Source organism: Lactuca sativa, chromosome 9 (assembly GCF_002870075.4).
Source record: "Lactuca sativa cultivar Salinas chromosome 9, Lsat_Salinas_v11, whole genome shotgun sequence".
Classification (NCBI taxonomy): domain Eukaryota; kingdom Viridiplantae; phylum Streptophyta; class Magnoliopsida; order Asterales; family Asteraceae; genus Lactuca; species Lactuca sativa.
Window position 1 is genome coordinate 99,558,487 of NC_056631.2, and position 15,411 is coordinate 99,573,897.

General features: G+C 37.1%; 1 long non-coding RNA gene across 1 annotated transcript; it reads left to right on the forward strand.

Moving 5' to 3' along the window:
- Positions 1 to 6,593: 6,593 nt before the first annotated feature.
- Positions 6,594 to 9,343, forward strand: LOC111915070 (uncharacterized). The gene is made up of 2 exons (XR_002858025.3): positions 6,594 to 7,891; positions 7,980 to 9,343. It is a non-coding gene; the product is annotated as an uncharacterized LOC111915070 (long non-coding RNA).
- Positions 9,344 to 15,411: the final 6,068 nt, after the last annotated feature.

Here is a 15,411-nt window from a genome sequence, read left to right on the forward strand (position 1 = left end):
GAACCCTAGGCGAGGACCGTGAACGTGTGAAGACCATGAATGTTGCTGGGCCGTGATCTATGCGAGACCTCGGACTGTGAAAGCTTCTTCGGACTCGGCCGTGAACCCTTCTTCCGAGGCCATGAACCCTTCTTCGGATCGGCCGTGAACACTTCGCAGATAACGTGAAAAACAACATTTTTCATCTCTTTTTGCTCCAAAACTCGATCAAAAACTCGTATTTATCAAAAACACAAATAACAAACCCCCACTATTTTGCCAAGATCTATCCAAAAACGAAAAAAAACCCTTCAAGAAAAAGATCAAATACGCTCCATATCTGGCCAATTTGATTGATACAATCCAAGCTCTAATACCAATTGTAAGTCCCAAATTTGCATGACGTATCAATCAGCTCCAATTGATGGTGCGGAATCCCAATCAATTGGATGATGCAAGATAAATATAGAGAAGACGGAGAAGAAGAATAAGATGAATCTTCAATGTATTGATGATAGAAGTTATGATCCAACAAAAGATTCACGCACACTTGTACCTTCTCTACTTTCTCTCTCTAGAACACCTTGGAGTACACACACTTAAGCTCCTTTCTAGCCAGTACACTCTTATGACTCCTCTAAGACTAGACATTTAATTATATGGAACATGGCCCATGAACAGGTTCACGGCAGTGAACCAGTTCACGGCCATAAACACCCATTGGGTCGTGAACACACTTAAACTCACACACTACATGAACCGAAAACTATTAAGACTTAGAAAAGCAAAGTATAAACCAAATTTTAGACCCAACAACTAAACTTGGAGTAACCTAGTGCAACTTTTGAGGAGAAGAGGAGATTATCCAACAAGGAAGCAAGAGAATCGGTTGGATCTAGAGTTTCTTCATGCTAGGGCTTCAGTGGGAGGTAAAAGCTTGCACCTTTCACATTTATTTGCCTAGATCTCATTATATTGGAAGATTAGGGTTTTTTCCACCTTTTGTTGGGACATTGAGCATATAGAGTTATCATGGGGTTTAAACCTCAGATCTGGACCTTGTGAGGTCCTTAGAGTCCAACGATCCCAACTTTATTCATCCACATGAGGGTTATTGTGCTTAACACCTTGTGAGAGCATGTTTTGGTATATTGGAGCAAAATTTACCATACATAAATGTAAAGATTGAAGATTTACGTGAAAAATGAGTCTTGAGATGCTAGATCTAGTGTTTGGAGTGGTAGATCTACTTTGAATCGTCTGAATAATGAATGAGTTTGAATAGACTCGACGAGTCGATGAGGGTTTGTCCCAATGAGCTTGATCATGCGATAACTCGACGAGTTGGGGGTCAACTCGGCGAGCTGAGCTGGACCTTCACGAGACTTCAGAGGAAAACGAGTGGAATCAACGAGTTACATAGGTGCACTCGGCGAGTCGGGTCAAACATGGGTTGTTGACTCGAGTTTGACTTTTATTGACTTTAGGGTAAAGTCAAACATGAGTAATGGAGATCATGGAGGGATAAAATGATCTTTTATGCACTTCAAGAGTTAGAGAGAAAAAGAATAGCCTTCGGGTATTAGAGTCATGAAAATAGTATTAATTAGAGATATTCATGCTTTGTGTTACGTAGAGGTTAGTTCGAGATTCGAGTACGAGGTTATTTGCTTGCTTGCTTGCGAGGTGAGTCTTCTCACTATACTTACCATGGGTGGTATCTTTGTGTGACTGAGATGTCTTATGTGTTTATAGTGAGTACTGAGATATCCTGCATTATGTCTATGTGATTTATGTTGTGTATTATTTTGTGTTTACTGAGTTAGGACCGGAGGGTCCACTCGAGTTATAAGACCAGAGGGTCCACCCGAGTTATGGAACCGGAGGGTCCCACTAAGACACATTGACCTGAGGGTCTTACTGTGTTATAGCCTCGAGTAGCTAATGAGCTGTGTGTGGTATTTTGGAGAAATCACTAAGCTTCGTGCTTACCGTGTTATGTGTTATGTGTTTCAGGTTTTTCTCAGGACCATAGGAAGGCACCGGCTTCATTGTACACACCAATGAAAGAGTTATATTTTGAGGATCTTGGATTTTAATCAAACAATTATGCAGTTGCGAGTTGTAAATTTAATAAATGAGATTTTTGAGAAATGTGTTATGAGAATTATGTGATTTTAAACGAAAAATTTGTTTGAAAATTTTCGGTGTTACATGGATACGTTAGGTTGTGGGTACCAAGAGTTCGGTTTGCACTTCGGATCTCGATGGTATAATGGTAAAAGCGATGGTTCGAGCCTTTCACGGATTAAGGATTCTATTTTGATTTGTTTTAAGTTAAAAGTTATTAGATAGGGTTGTAAAGCTCCCCATTACTTTTTTGTGGATATAAGGATCGTCAGAATCGGAGTTGGAATGCTAAAGTTCTAGCCATCAGAAGATTGATCGGTAAGCAGCATGTCGTGTACGTTGGGCGTACAAGGAATGTACGATGGGTGTACATATTGGAGTAATCATGAAGGCTCCTTCGTGTATGTTGGGCGTACACGAATCGGTTCTTAACCATAATTTAGGGTCCTGGAGCCCATTTAAAGCCCCTAACTCATTCTCAAACCCTCTTATCTTCATCCACCATCACCCTTAGCCCTAAATTCAAAACCCTAGCCTCTCTTGTGTGAATTTCAAGCCTTAGTGTGATTTTTGGTGTGCTTTGGAGAAGAAGGAGATCTTGTAAGAAGCATTGCTTGGCCTGGAGCTTGTGTATCCAACCTTTAATCATCTTCATCAACTTCCAGGAGGTATAAAGTTTCTAACTTGCTGACTCTATGTGTTAGATCTAGTGTAAGGCTTGTTTTGGGGTTATTATGGCCCCTAGAGTCATTTTTGTGAGTAATAGCTACTCCAGGAGCTTAGCATGTTAGATGTTAACATTTAGGAGGTTGTTGGTGCATAAAAATGTCATCTTGATGGGTTTTGATGGATCATGCTAAAGTTGGTGTTCATATTATGGGTTTAGTTGGATAAAAACGGGTTTTGGGTCCTATTAAGACATGCAAAGGAGTAAAGTTGGCAATTGTATGGATTAAGACCTTATTTAGAGGTTAGACCTAAGTTTAGACATTTTAGTCTTAAGGATTAAGTGCTTAATTAAAGTTTTGGACCCCTGGTGGGAACGTTGGGCGTACGTATGTGGACGCTCAACATAATGCATAGAGTGCCAATTCTTAGGCTTAAACGAGTTGTAACTTACACAACAAAAAGCGGTACGTGAGGCGTACCGACCTGGTATGCAGGGTGTATGCCAAAAATCTTATTTTTGGCCTTGGGACTTTTGGAGTTTGGGCCATGGGTTGGTGGATCAGATATGTGAGGGGTAAAATGGTCTTTTACCCATTAGAAGGATAGGATTTGGTTTGGATGTTGGATTTTGGGAAATAACCTTAATTATTAATTAAGGATATTTGGTTATGTTCAGTGTGAGATTTCCAGCAGTAGTAGCGCGTGTATCTTGGTCATCTCGGATGGAGGTGAGTCTCCTCACTGTACCTGTGGGTCGAAGGCACCAATACCGACCCACTAGGATTGTTATGCTAAGTTGTCTTTGTGACTCTTGCATGGTATGTTGGGCTAGGCCCATTTGTATGTTGGGTCGAGCACATAGATTAGGAAGGTCTAGGCTCAAAACGGAAGGGTCCGGTTTGATGGCAACACATCCACCCATGTTTCCGCAACTATACGATTTTGGGACCGTACTCTAATAACTGCTTTTATTTTGAAATACTTTTAAATGTTTGGAAAAAGGATAATTGATTTTTCTGGTTAAAGTAAAAATAAAAATTTTACCTTATAATTTTTGGGAGTTTACACCTAATTAAGGACTCTAACCCCTTGAGGTCCTTCCTAAAATCAACCTCCACCCTATTGAGCCTCCATCTTGAAACCCTAGCCCCTAGATCAAATCTTGAGCCTTTCTATGTGTTTTGAGTGCATTTTGTATGAAAGAGAAGTTCAAGCTTGTTGATTGTTGAAGGTCAAGCTTGTGTATCTAGAGCATACATTGTTTTTCTCAACTTCAAAAGGTGACCGATAGAGAAAGCTTTTGGAGCAGCGATCGGTGCAGCTATTCTTTCAGACTATGAGGTGAGTCTTCTCATTGTACTCGTAGGTCGAAGGCACCATTGGATTGCGCTAATTATGTTTGTGACATTTACATGTATTTTGGGTTGAAATACACCCCAGGGATGGGCCCACTATTATATGTTGGGTTGAAATGCCCCATAAGGTTGGCTCACTATTATATGTTGGGTGGAAATAGAACCTAGGGCTAGGCCCACTATTGTATCTTGGGTTGAAATATACCCCGGGCGGGGCCCAATGATTTGTATTGGGTTGAAATATACCCCAGAGCTGGGCCCAATGTGGGTAATGGGGTGAAACATACCCTAGGGTTGGGCCCACTGATTTTTATGGTATGTCGTACTTTGGGGAACTTACTAAGCTTTGTGCCTACCGTTTATGTTTATGGTTTTATGTACTTCCGTTTTCCAAAGGAATGGTCTGGATTGATCGCACTGCATCCCCTAGAGTTTTATTTTGAACTGAATATTTATAGATTACTTTGATTTTTTTAAATACTTTGACTCTGATCATCTTTTGAAACAATGAATTAATGGCTATAACTTATTTAAAATGAATTTTTTATTCGGTATATATAGGACATTAGAACAAAGCACGTATAAATTGATTCTAATTTTGTACGTGAACGTATAGAATCTAAAGAAATTAAAACTACTAGTATCAATACCAGTGATTATCTTTTTACCAAAACTTTGGGCACTCCGCGACTTAGGTTCTAATGAAAAAGTTGGGCATTCGAAATTTATACGCTCCAACTTAAATGAGAGTAAAGGAAATATTACCATTCCTTATTTTATTAGCTAAGTTGGTACTGTTTTGTTTATTGATTAGAATTCTCTTTTCTTGTTGACCAAGGGTCCCTTTTGAATTTAAACAATCGTTCACATGAATAAAGTGATCATCTGATTGAAACCTTTAAAACTTATATATATATATATATATATATATATATATATATATATATATATATATATATATATATATATATATATATATATATATATATATATATATATATATATATATATATATATATATATATATATATATATATATATATATATATAGGGAAGAGTTATATGCAAAATGAATGATTAGGGCAACACATATTTGAACCAATGAAAAATGACAACACATCACTTCCACAATAACTTCCACAATACATTACTTGTGAAGAAAGAAATGGACACGTATCATTTGATTATTGGTTCCGGTAGATGTTGTCCTAGTTATTTGTTTTCCATAGAACTCATTCCTATATATATATATATATATATATATATATATATATATATATATATATATATATATATATATATATATATATATATATATATATGCTTGTGTGTATCTAAATATACATACTAATATCTAATTATTTATGGTACAATAACTTTTTTCCATGTATTTGCGTCAGTTCAATTGAATCTCGTATGAAATATTCTTTTAAAGAAACCGAGATCTTGCAAATTCCTAACAATTTGTCAAAGAAATAGATGGAGTAAGAATGATAAACAGGAAAATGCGCTACACTCAAGGAACGAATAACAAAAAATACTTTTAAATTTTGTTGCATTATTTTATTTTATGTTTTTACATGTTATGGTGTTGTAAAGAAATGTACCTTTTGGATTGTACAACAACCAACCAAGGGGATTTTGGTGATGAAATCCAACATTATGTTTTAAATACAAAAAGTGGATGTTTAGTATAAAATATTTAAAACTGTCTATAAAGAAATCAATATATTTTAAATACTTTAACACATTAACGGTGTATTAACTAACACATTGGCAAAAAAGATAACTCATTAATGACAAAACTATCAAAACTTACTTTTGAAAAAAAAAAAAAACATTAATTGTATATTATGGCAAATCTAAAACTAGATTCTTATTTTAAATATCTAGAATGTACATATTTCATGTATTTCGTGATAATTTATTTTCACATTTAATACATATTTAATACATAAAATGTAAATTTTCAATGCATGTTCATTTGGGATCCGTAAACTGACCCTTGTTTATATATATGGAAGTCGGGGCCCGGGGAGCTGAATAGGGCGATATGAAAGCACAAGGAGAGGGGGCCGTCTTAAAGAAATCCATAATTTACTAAACCAGAGAGAGGGGGCCGTCTATGAGGAATCCATATTTTTCCAAGCACTCACAGACAAAGGAGCTTTAGAAAAGAGAAAAAGAAAACAATATCTACTTTACCACCCTAGAAAGAATAAGCTATTATGAGATTTCATTCCAACCCCTCTCCTTTTATTTCTCTCTCTTCAAAATACACACACTCACACACATTCTCTCTCTCTCTCTCTCTCTCTCTCTCTCTCTCTCTCTATATATATATATATATATATATATATATATATATATATATATATATATATATATATATATATATATATATATATATATATATATATATATATATATATATATATATATGCCAAAGTTAGCGTGGATCTCAAACCCCATATATTCTTTCTTCCTTCCTATGTTTTAGCAGAGAAAACCACTCTTGTTGTAGACAAGCCACCCATTTTGCCAAATTTCTTGGAACTTATATGTCGTTCTAAAGACACGTCTTTTGATCTTTTCTTAAATACGCGTGAGTATGGGTATATATATGACAACCAATTTGATATAACGAATCATGCTTAGCCAAGAAAAAGTGATCCTAGGCAGATTATACATTGTTTTTTTGTTTATGATATGGTGATATGCACATATGCCTGGCTCCCTGTATGCCATTTGCAGAGCTCATCGACGTATCCATGGCCTTTGTGGATGGCGTATGAGGAGCCAAGCATATTTCTTATCTTGTACATTCTATTGTGTACTTGTGCCTTCTCTTTTATGCTCAGTTCATCTAATGCCAATAAAGGGTATTTATTAATTTTCAGTATTTTCATCTGCATTTGTCGTCATAATTGAATTATTCTTGTGTGAAAACCGGAACTGCAATCTTGAATTTTGTACAACATTTTAATGCAACAAGAAAAATTGTTATGTCCGGTCTAAAATATACTGCTGGTAAATTTTATTGTTCTCGTTTTTGACGACAATTAAATATGCATGTTATATATCTTTGCGCCCATTGAAGTTTTCCATTTTCATTTCATTTAGTTTAATAGTAACAAAATTTGTGTCTTCTATATCAATACTTCAAAATTTGACTTATTTTTAAGATGTTAATATTTATAATATCTATAAGGAAGTTGTTATTGGATATGTTATATATGAAGTTCAATCTACGTATTGTGAAGGACGGAGGATACTCGATGGTCCGATGATCATTAATGAGGTAGGTTGATGGGCTAAAAAGCTTAAAATGAAAGTCTTGTTATTCTAGGTGAATTTTAATAAAGTCTTTGACTCGATAAATTTTGAATATTTGGATATGTGCCTACTCAAATGGGCTTTTGGTCTAAATGGTGTTGTTGGATTTGCGAGTGCCTTAGTTCATATAAAGCCTTAGTTATCATTAAAGATTCTCCTTCGGATAAGTTTGATGTATCTAGGGGTGTCTGGTAAGGTGACCGTTTATCATATTTTCTTTTCATCATCGCCATGGAAGGGCTTCATGTAGTGATGAAATCAACGTGTAATCAAGGCATATTCAATGATGTGAGCATCCCGAATAATGGTCCTATCTTATCTAACTTATTTTATGCAGATGACGTATTGGTGAGTGGTTAAGATCCAATCTCAAGAACCTTGACAAAATTCTTAGATGTTTCCACGTATCATCAAGTTTGAAGGTAAACTATTATAAGTCCAAGGTTTTTGGTATTGGAGCTCTGGAAAGGAAAACCAATAGGTAGGCTAACATTTTTGGTTGTGAACCAGGTAACTTACCATTCAAATACCTTGGGGTTCCGGTTGGAACAAACATGAATTTAATAAAAAGTTGGATCCAAACTATCCACTTGGAAGGCAAAAACGTTTTCATTCGGCAATCAACTAATATTAGTGAAGGCGATTTTGGGTAATATTCCCACATACTATCTTTCTCTGTTTAAGGCCCCATGTGGTGTAATTGAGACACCAAAAAAGATCAATAAGAGGCTTCTATGGGGCAGCTTAACGGATAAGGCCAAAATTAATTGGGTCTCGTGGGAAAAGGTAATCACTTCAAAAGATAAAGGTGGTTTAGGTGTCAGGTCCTTACACCCCATAAACATCTCTCTTATGACGTGGTGGAGGCTACATACAGATAGGAATTCCCTGTGGTGTTGTGTTATTAGTGGTATAAACCACTCGATTATCTATCTAAAAATGTATGACTTGGGTATGGAATAATATAGTTGGGGCAAAATGTGATATACTCAAAGTTGGTCTTCAAGTGAGCAACATTGTAACGAAGGTGAATGATTCCTGAAGTTGTAATTTGGCAACTGATGGTAAGTTCTTTGTATATATTGTTAGATCAAATTTGATATATCTCCTCTTTTTCCTATTGGTGCAAAAGTTTACCGGTTGAAAGAAGTCAATCAATGTTATTTATTTCATATGGAAGGCTATTATAGGTAGGACCCCCTTAGCAGATGCCCTTCGATAGCGTAGAGTCAATATTGACTCTAACACTTATTGTTACTGCACATTGGCGATCAAAGGCTCAGATCATATTCTCATAAGTTGTAACTTTGCGAGCATCACCGTGGACTAGATCTTCAAATGGTATGATATTGGTGTTGTCTAAATTACAAAGGTGGAGGAGATAATAAATTATGTTGCTACCTGGGGGCACTGTTTGAAAAAAAAAGTAATTTCTAACGGTAACATGTTATGGTACATTTTGGTTGATATAGAAGGCATGAAATGGGAGGATATTTAACCACTATACCATCTCTCACACTAAGGTTGCTGAAAATATTGAAGGCATGAAATGAGAGGATATTTAACCACTATACTATCTCTACCACTAATGTAGCTGACACTATTATAGTTTTTGTATTTTTATAGTACACTTACAAGGGGAAAATAGGGATCAATTGGGCAGATTGGTGTGCATCACCATTCCTTTGTATATAATTTGAACTTTACTAATATGCTTTGTCCCGTTTAGTGTCTTGTTAGGTTTGGGTTTCTCTTTTTTATTTATATTTTTATCGTTCCAATATATATATATATATATATATATATATATATATATATATATATATATATATATATAAGGAATTTAAGGAATTTAATGTAAATTATTGATGAGATGTCAAGTCCACCAAACAAATTACACCATTTCTTTGCAAATAAAACATAATATAATGGTAAAAAGGGGTATCGATCCTCAGGAAAATGGTTGTATTCAATCACCAATGCAATCCAATAGAACTAGTGTAAATAAACTATCTAACTACAATTAAACTACAAGGGGGGGGGGGGGGGTTGTGATTGCTTGAAAACTAAAATACTTGAATAACTAAAAAGCTTGCAATTAAGCAAGATGGTGAGATGCTCAAATATTGGAGAGAATTGGTTAACCAAGGCAGTTCAACACAATGAACATTTGTCTATTTATCATTAGGATTCAGTATGAAGCTTATCATTCATCCCAAATTGGTTATAGAAATCATGAAGCATGATATGCCAAGATTCCTCATAGGTAGTATGAAGGTTGGGGAAGCCTACAACACACCTTCTTAATCAAAATCAAGGATTTAGTTGAAGCAATTGAACCCAAGAAGTTGATTAGCCTTAAGAATCAAGGAATCCCCAATTCCTAGAGGATGTCAATGCTAACACATCCACAAAAGGAGTCATGATTCATAAGCTAGAGATGATTTCTACCATCATAAAGCCCTTGTTCTAAGTAAATTCAATGATTCATTGCTAAACCAAAGAAATAAACCAACAATTGCTCATTCAAGTACCAAGCTCATGATCAAAGTATTAAATAAGCATAAGAAATATGAACTAGAATCATAAACATAACATAAATGACAATTAAGCATGAATCCTTCAAAAAACCACAAATATACAAGGGTTTTAGCCAAAGTTAACAAAAATAGAGAAGTTAGCCACTCATGGAAACAAAATAACAATCACAAAAGTAGAATTGCATCAAGAAACTACCAATTACTTAGAAAGATGAGAAGAATGGGTATCAAGCTCTAAAAATCGCCTCTAATGGTATCCAATGGTGGAAAATCGAAGTGTATCTGAAATATCCAATCCCCCAAGGTAAATGGTAAACAAAATGACCAAAATGCCCAAAAGTGTGTAGTTGCGCAAGTACCCGCGCAAGTGTTGTGCGACTGAGACTCCAGCCCTGCAAGTGTTGCTGGAATGCTATTGATCAGTTCTTCTCCACTACCGAAGATTCTCTTGGTCCCCTGCATAACTCACATGATTTGAATTTGGCCAATCACCTTCAAGCTTTAAATATAGATAGTCCATGCCCAAAATAAGAATCCATGTCCCATCTTCAAAAGCCCAATTCATCCAAATCTTCAACTTTTTAAGCCTAAATCTCCTTTGATGGATCCGTAAAGCCCAATAATGCATCGAAAATCCCACTAAGCCCAACTGCAGTCAAACCGCAACCACAACGAGCTCTAAAACCCTGCAAAAAATCTCATGCAAAATAGAAAGTACTCAACACGATCCATGATAAAGAAAATAAAGAATATACAATGCAATACTAATAAAAAGAGCTAAAAATACTAAAATAAACTAATAAAAAGAAGGAAATAAAATAAGCTATCAAATCACCCCAAACTTAAACAGCTAGAAAGTCATCTAAACTTTATTAGTTAAGCAATAGGGAACAAACACAACAATCTTCAACACATATGGATCTTCAATCAAACTTGAAAAAATAAATTAAATAAGAATAAATAATCCAAATAGTAATTAAACCAATAATTCGAAGATTCATTTAGTCATAAACATAAAGTAGAAAGGTTTTAACACCTAAATCATAAAGTAAAAACATAATGGCATCACAATGGAATGCTAACATGGTCATGATAACAACCACATGATTACCGACATGAATCTACTCTTGAATCCCTTAGATCTTCGCTCCTGTCAGCTTAATGGCCTTATGTCTACCTTTTAGACCCTCAAAACAGCTTCTCTGAGGTTTCTTGTCGACCAAAGATCAATAAAAGTCGTAAATCCCCTCAAAAAATCGTCCACATGCTCGAAATATTTAGATTCTTGAAAATCTGAACCACGACGTGGTAATGGCACCACATCTTGGTCCACGTGTATATCTCGTATTCTCCAATTCAGTCTTAATGCTCACGAAGTTTCAATTTACCAATTCGTGGTGGTGTCACCACGCCATGGTAATTAGGAATCATCATTTTCTTAGAACACGAAAATCGTCCGAAATTGTGTCTATCTTTCAGTTCATTTTGCATCTCGTCAATCGGAGTTACGGTTCATGAGATATGGCCAAAAAACTAATTGGTGGTCAAGCTATCCGGCAAAATCCTTTTTGCATCTTTTTAACTCTTTTCTCCTCCTTCTGCATTCTAGCTCCCATTTTAACTGTATTGAACATTTCTAAGTGTATAAGTATCTTTTAGTTCTTACTAACATAAAAACATAATATAAAATACTAAGAAAATGTCATAAATATATGCATAAAATAGATGTTATCAAGGTCACAACGTGAGGCCGAACTGATGGGAATGTTGACCATTGACCTTAGGCGTTGACTTTTAATCAGAGTTGAATTTTGGTCAACTCTTGGTTTTAAAGGGTAGACTAAGGGTTTTCCTTGTATGATTATCTAGGTGTGGTTTAGCACTGGTGTAGCTGACCGTGAGAGCAGTGATAGTTGATTATCGACCGAGAGGTGAGTTTGCTCATTATACTGTAGGGCACTAGGATGTGTTATACGCTTCCAGTCTTTGTGACTCCTATTATATGTGTTATATGCTTGTGTTCCTATTTGCTATATGTATGTGGGGTGAAATAGACCCAGGGGTGAAATAGACCCGGTACAACCTTCGGCTGACATATGAGTTGAAATAGACTCAAGGGTTAAATAGAATCGGGGGTGAAATAGACCCGGTACAGCTTTAGGCCAACACATGTGTTGAAATAGACTTAGGGGTGAAATAGACCCAAGGGTGAAATAGACCCAAAACAGCCTTGAGCTACTAGATATGTATGTTATGTGGTATTTTGGGGAACTACTAAGCTTCACGCTTATGGTTTTCAGTTTATGTTTCAGGTACTTCCGGATCGAAAGGGAAGAACTTAGGATGATCGCATCGCACCCACCATAATTTCCATTTTATTTTACTCTGATGTATTGAGATGATGGATTAACATACTCTGATTTTCCTTAATGGTTTTATGAACATGTTTTGGTTGATGGATTTTTTATTATGAAAACAAAATTTTTGGTTTTAAATTTTGGGACGTTACAAGTTGGTATCAAAGCCATGGTTTAAGGGATTCAGGCATACTCTTGGGTGTGTTTGAACTCAAACTGAGCATTTGGTATATTTTGTATAAAAGAAATGTTTTACAAAAATAGTTTTTCTAATAAAAGAAAGGGGTGTGGTACATGAAATCGACCAAGCTCAAGTATGTTTTACCAAAATACGCATACATGTTTATGTTTTGCTTTAAATTGTGAAGTTGTAAATTGCATGCTAAATTAAGGCTAAGGATCTACTCAGGATTCCATGGTAGAATGCTAGGAGAGATGCCTTTAAATGCCTGCTATATAAGCTTGTAGACTTGCATGTTAGTACTGATCAAACGGTGATAGGATGGCCTGCTTAGGTTATGCTTGATTCTGATTACTCGATGCTCGAATGATACTTGCTTTGTGTTTTTCAGGATTTCCCATAAACATCAGCTAACTAGTAAGTGAATATGTGAAGTTACATATTATTAAGACAAGATAATTTTAGAAGGTTAGCTTTTAGCTCAATTGTGCATCTCTTATTTGAGTCCAACTGTTGTAGCATGAGACCTTTCATTTGAAGAGTTATCGGGTGTCAATGATATGTAATTGTATTCGTCAGCTAGTTAGAGGGTGTTAGGAGAGTTCTTTCTGCAGCTGATGGTGGAGAGTAGTGTGGTGGTTGCCCTAGGAAACCCAGGAGGCAATTTGGTGCCAAGAGCGTTGTCTTGTTGAGGGTTGTTTGGATTGACAAGGGAGTGACTTGGAGGATTTGAGACGATCCTTGAGGAAAGTACGAATAGATGTGGAAGGTAGTATGGGCTCGTACTACTAAAAGAAGATTCCTTCCAACTTACTTGATCTCATTGGAAATCATATAAAGACAATTCCTATTTGATATTCGAGCCAAGGAAAGTCACGATGATAACAGGAAGCTTGCAGAATGTAGGATTCTTCGAGTATATTCTGATGGTTTATATGGCTTATTTTCAATATGGTGGTCCTTCGAGGAGGTTCTGGTGACCGTGATGTTCGAGTTTGGGCTCTGGAGCCAGACATATGGACGATCAGATGCATGAGTTCATTTCAACAGAGATTACTTGTAGTATTCTTGATCAAAGTCTTGTGATCTTTGGCAGGGTCAAGGAGGGTATTATGGAGATTCTGGATGAACGTTTGGCCACTTTTCGTTTTAAGATGGTGGAAGACTGCTCTTTGACTTTTTGTGAGTTCCAGGCATGTAGGGCTCTGTAGTTCTTAGGGAAGAAGGCCTGGTTGTGAGCAGACGTTGGTTGGCAGACATCGAGAACGCTTTCCAATCTAGCCTTTGCCCGAAGGAGGCAAAGGTCAGACTTGCATACTGTCTTCTAAATGACACAACTTGAGACTAGTAGGAGGAGGTTCGAAACACCTTAGGAGGCAATGCGGTTGAGTATATGACTTGGGAGGTTTTTGTGACGAGGTTTTGGGTTGATTTTGCGCCTATGATTGAGGTCTAGCACTTGGCGAGGGAGTTTCAGGACCTTTGCCACACTACTGAGACGGTGGCAGAGATCACTGCTATTCTATGAGAGGGCATTATTAGTTCCACAATATGTGGCCGACGAGGAGATGAAGAAGGAGAGATACCATAAGATGTTGAGGAGCAATATCAGGCAGTTTGTGAGCCAATTCAGTTGCAAGACACTTGATGATATGATAGCGCAAGCCGGAGAGAGGGATATTGACTTGGAGATGGAGAAGAAGAGGAAGCCAGATTAAGTTTAGAGTTCAGAGGGTTCAGGAAAAAACACCAGGGTTTTTTATTCGAGAATGAGAGGCCAACGGGGTTGGGGCTGCTGTGAAAAGTGTGGCAAGAGGCACGATGGAGCTTACAGGGGTGGTGGTTCAGGCTGCAATAAGTGTGGCATGATTGGGCACTTTCTTTGGGATTGCACAACCACTACCCAGGGATCGATTCTGATTTGGTTCCATTGCAATCAGATGGGCCATAAAAAGGCCGATTGTACAAGTCTAGCAGGCCATAAAAAGGCCGATTATACAATCAGATGTTCCTATTCCCTTGCATGGGAGCAAGTTTATTGTAGGGATGGATTGGTTGAGCCCCAATGGAGCAATGATTGATTGCAAGAAGCAGTTGGTGCGTATCCGGACCCTAAGTAGGGGAGAATTGGTGATTTAGGGCAAGGGTGTTCAGTGCGAGCTGATTTTATGTTCAGCGGCTAAGGTCAGACACCATCTTCAGCAGGGTTGTTCTAGGTTTGTTGCCTATGTGATGGATACTCATGAGAAAGGTAAGACGAGTGTGGATGATGTAGCGGTTGTTTGTTAGTACCCAGATGTATTTCCAGAGGATTTTTGTGGAGTGCCTCCGGAGAGGCAAGTAGAGTTTCGAATTGACTTGGTTCCCGGTGCGGCTCCGATATCCAAAGCAACTTATCGGTTAGCACCTCCAAAGATGCAAAAGTTGTCTATACAGCTGCAGGAGCTGTTAGACAATGGAGTTATTCGGCCGAGTAGCTCACCATGGGGAGTACCGATTTTGTTCGTGTAGAAGAATGATGGGTCGCATCGGACGTGTATCGATTACCCGGAGCTGAATAAGGTAAGGGTGAAGAACCGCTATCCGCTCCCGAGGATTGACAATCTATTTGACCAACTTTAGGGTACATCTTAGTTTTCCAAGATTGATCTGTGTTCGGGTTATCATTAGATGAGGGTGAGAGGGGAGGATATGCAGAAGACGGCCTTCCAGACTTGTTATGGTCATTACGAGTTCGTGGTGATACCCTTCGGGCTCACCAATGCTCTAGCCACCTTTATGGATATCATCAAATGCGTATGTAGGCCTATGTTGGATCGTCTGCGATTGTATTTATTGATGACAACCTAGTCTATTCCAAGATT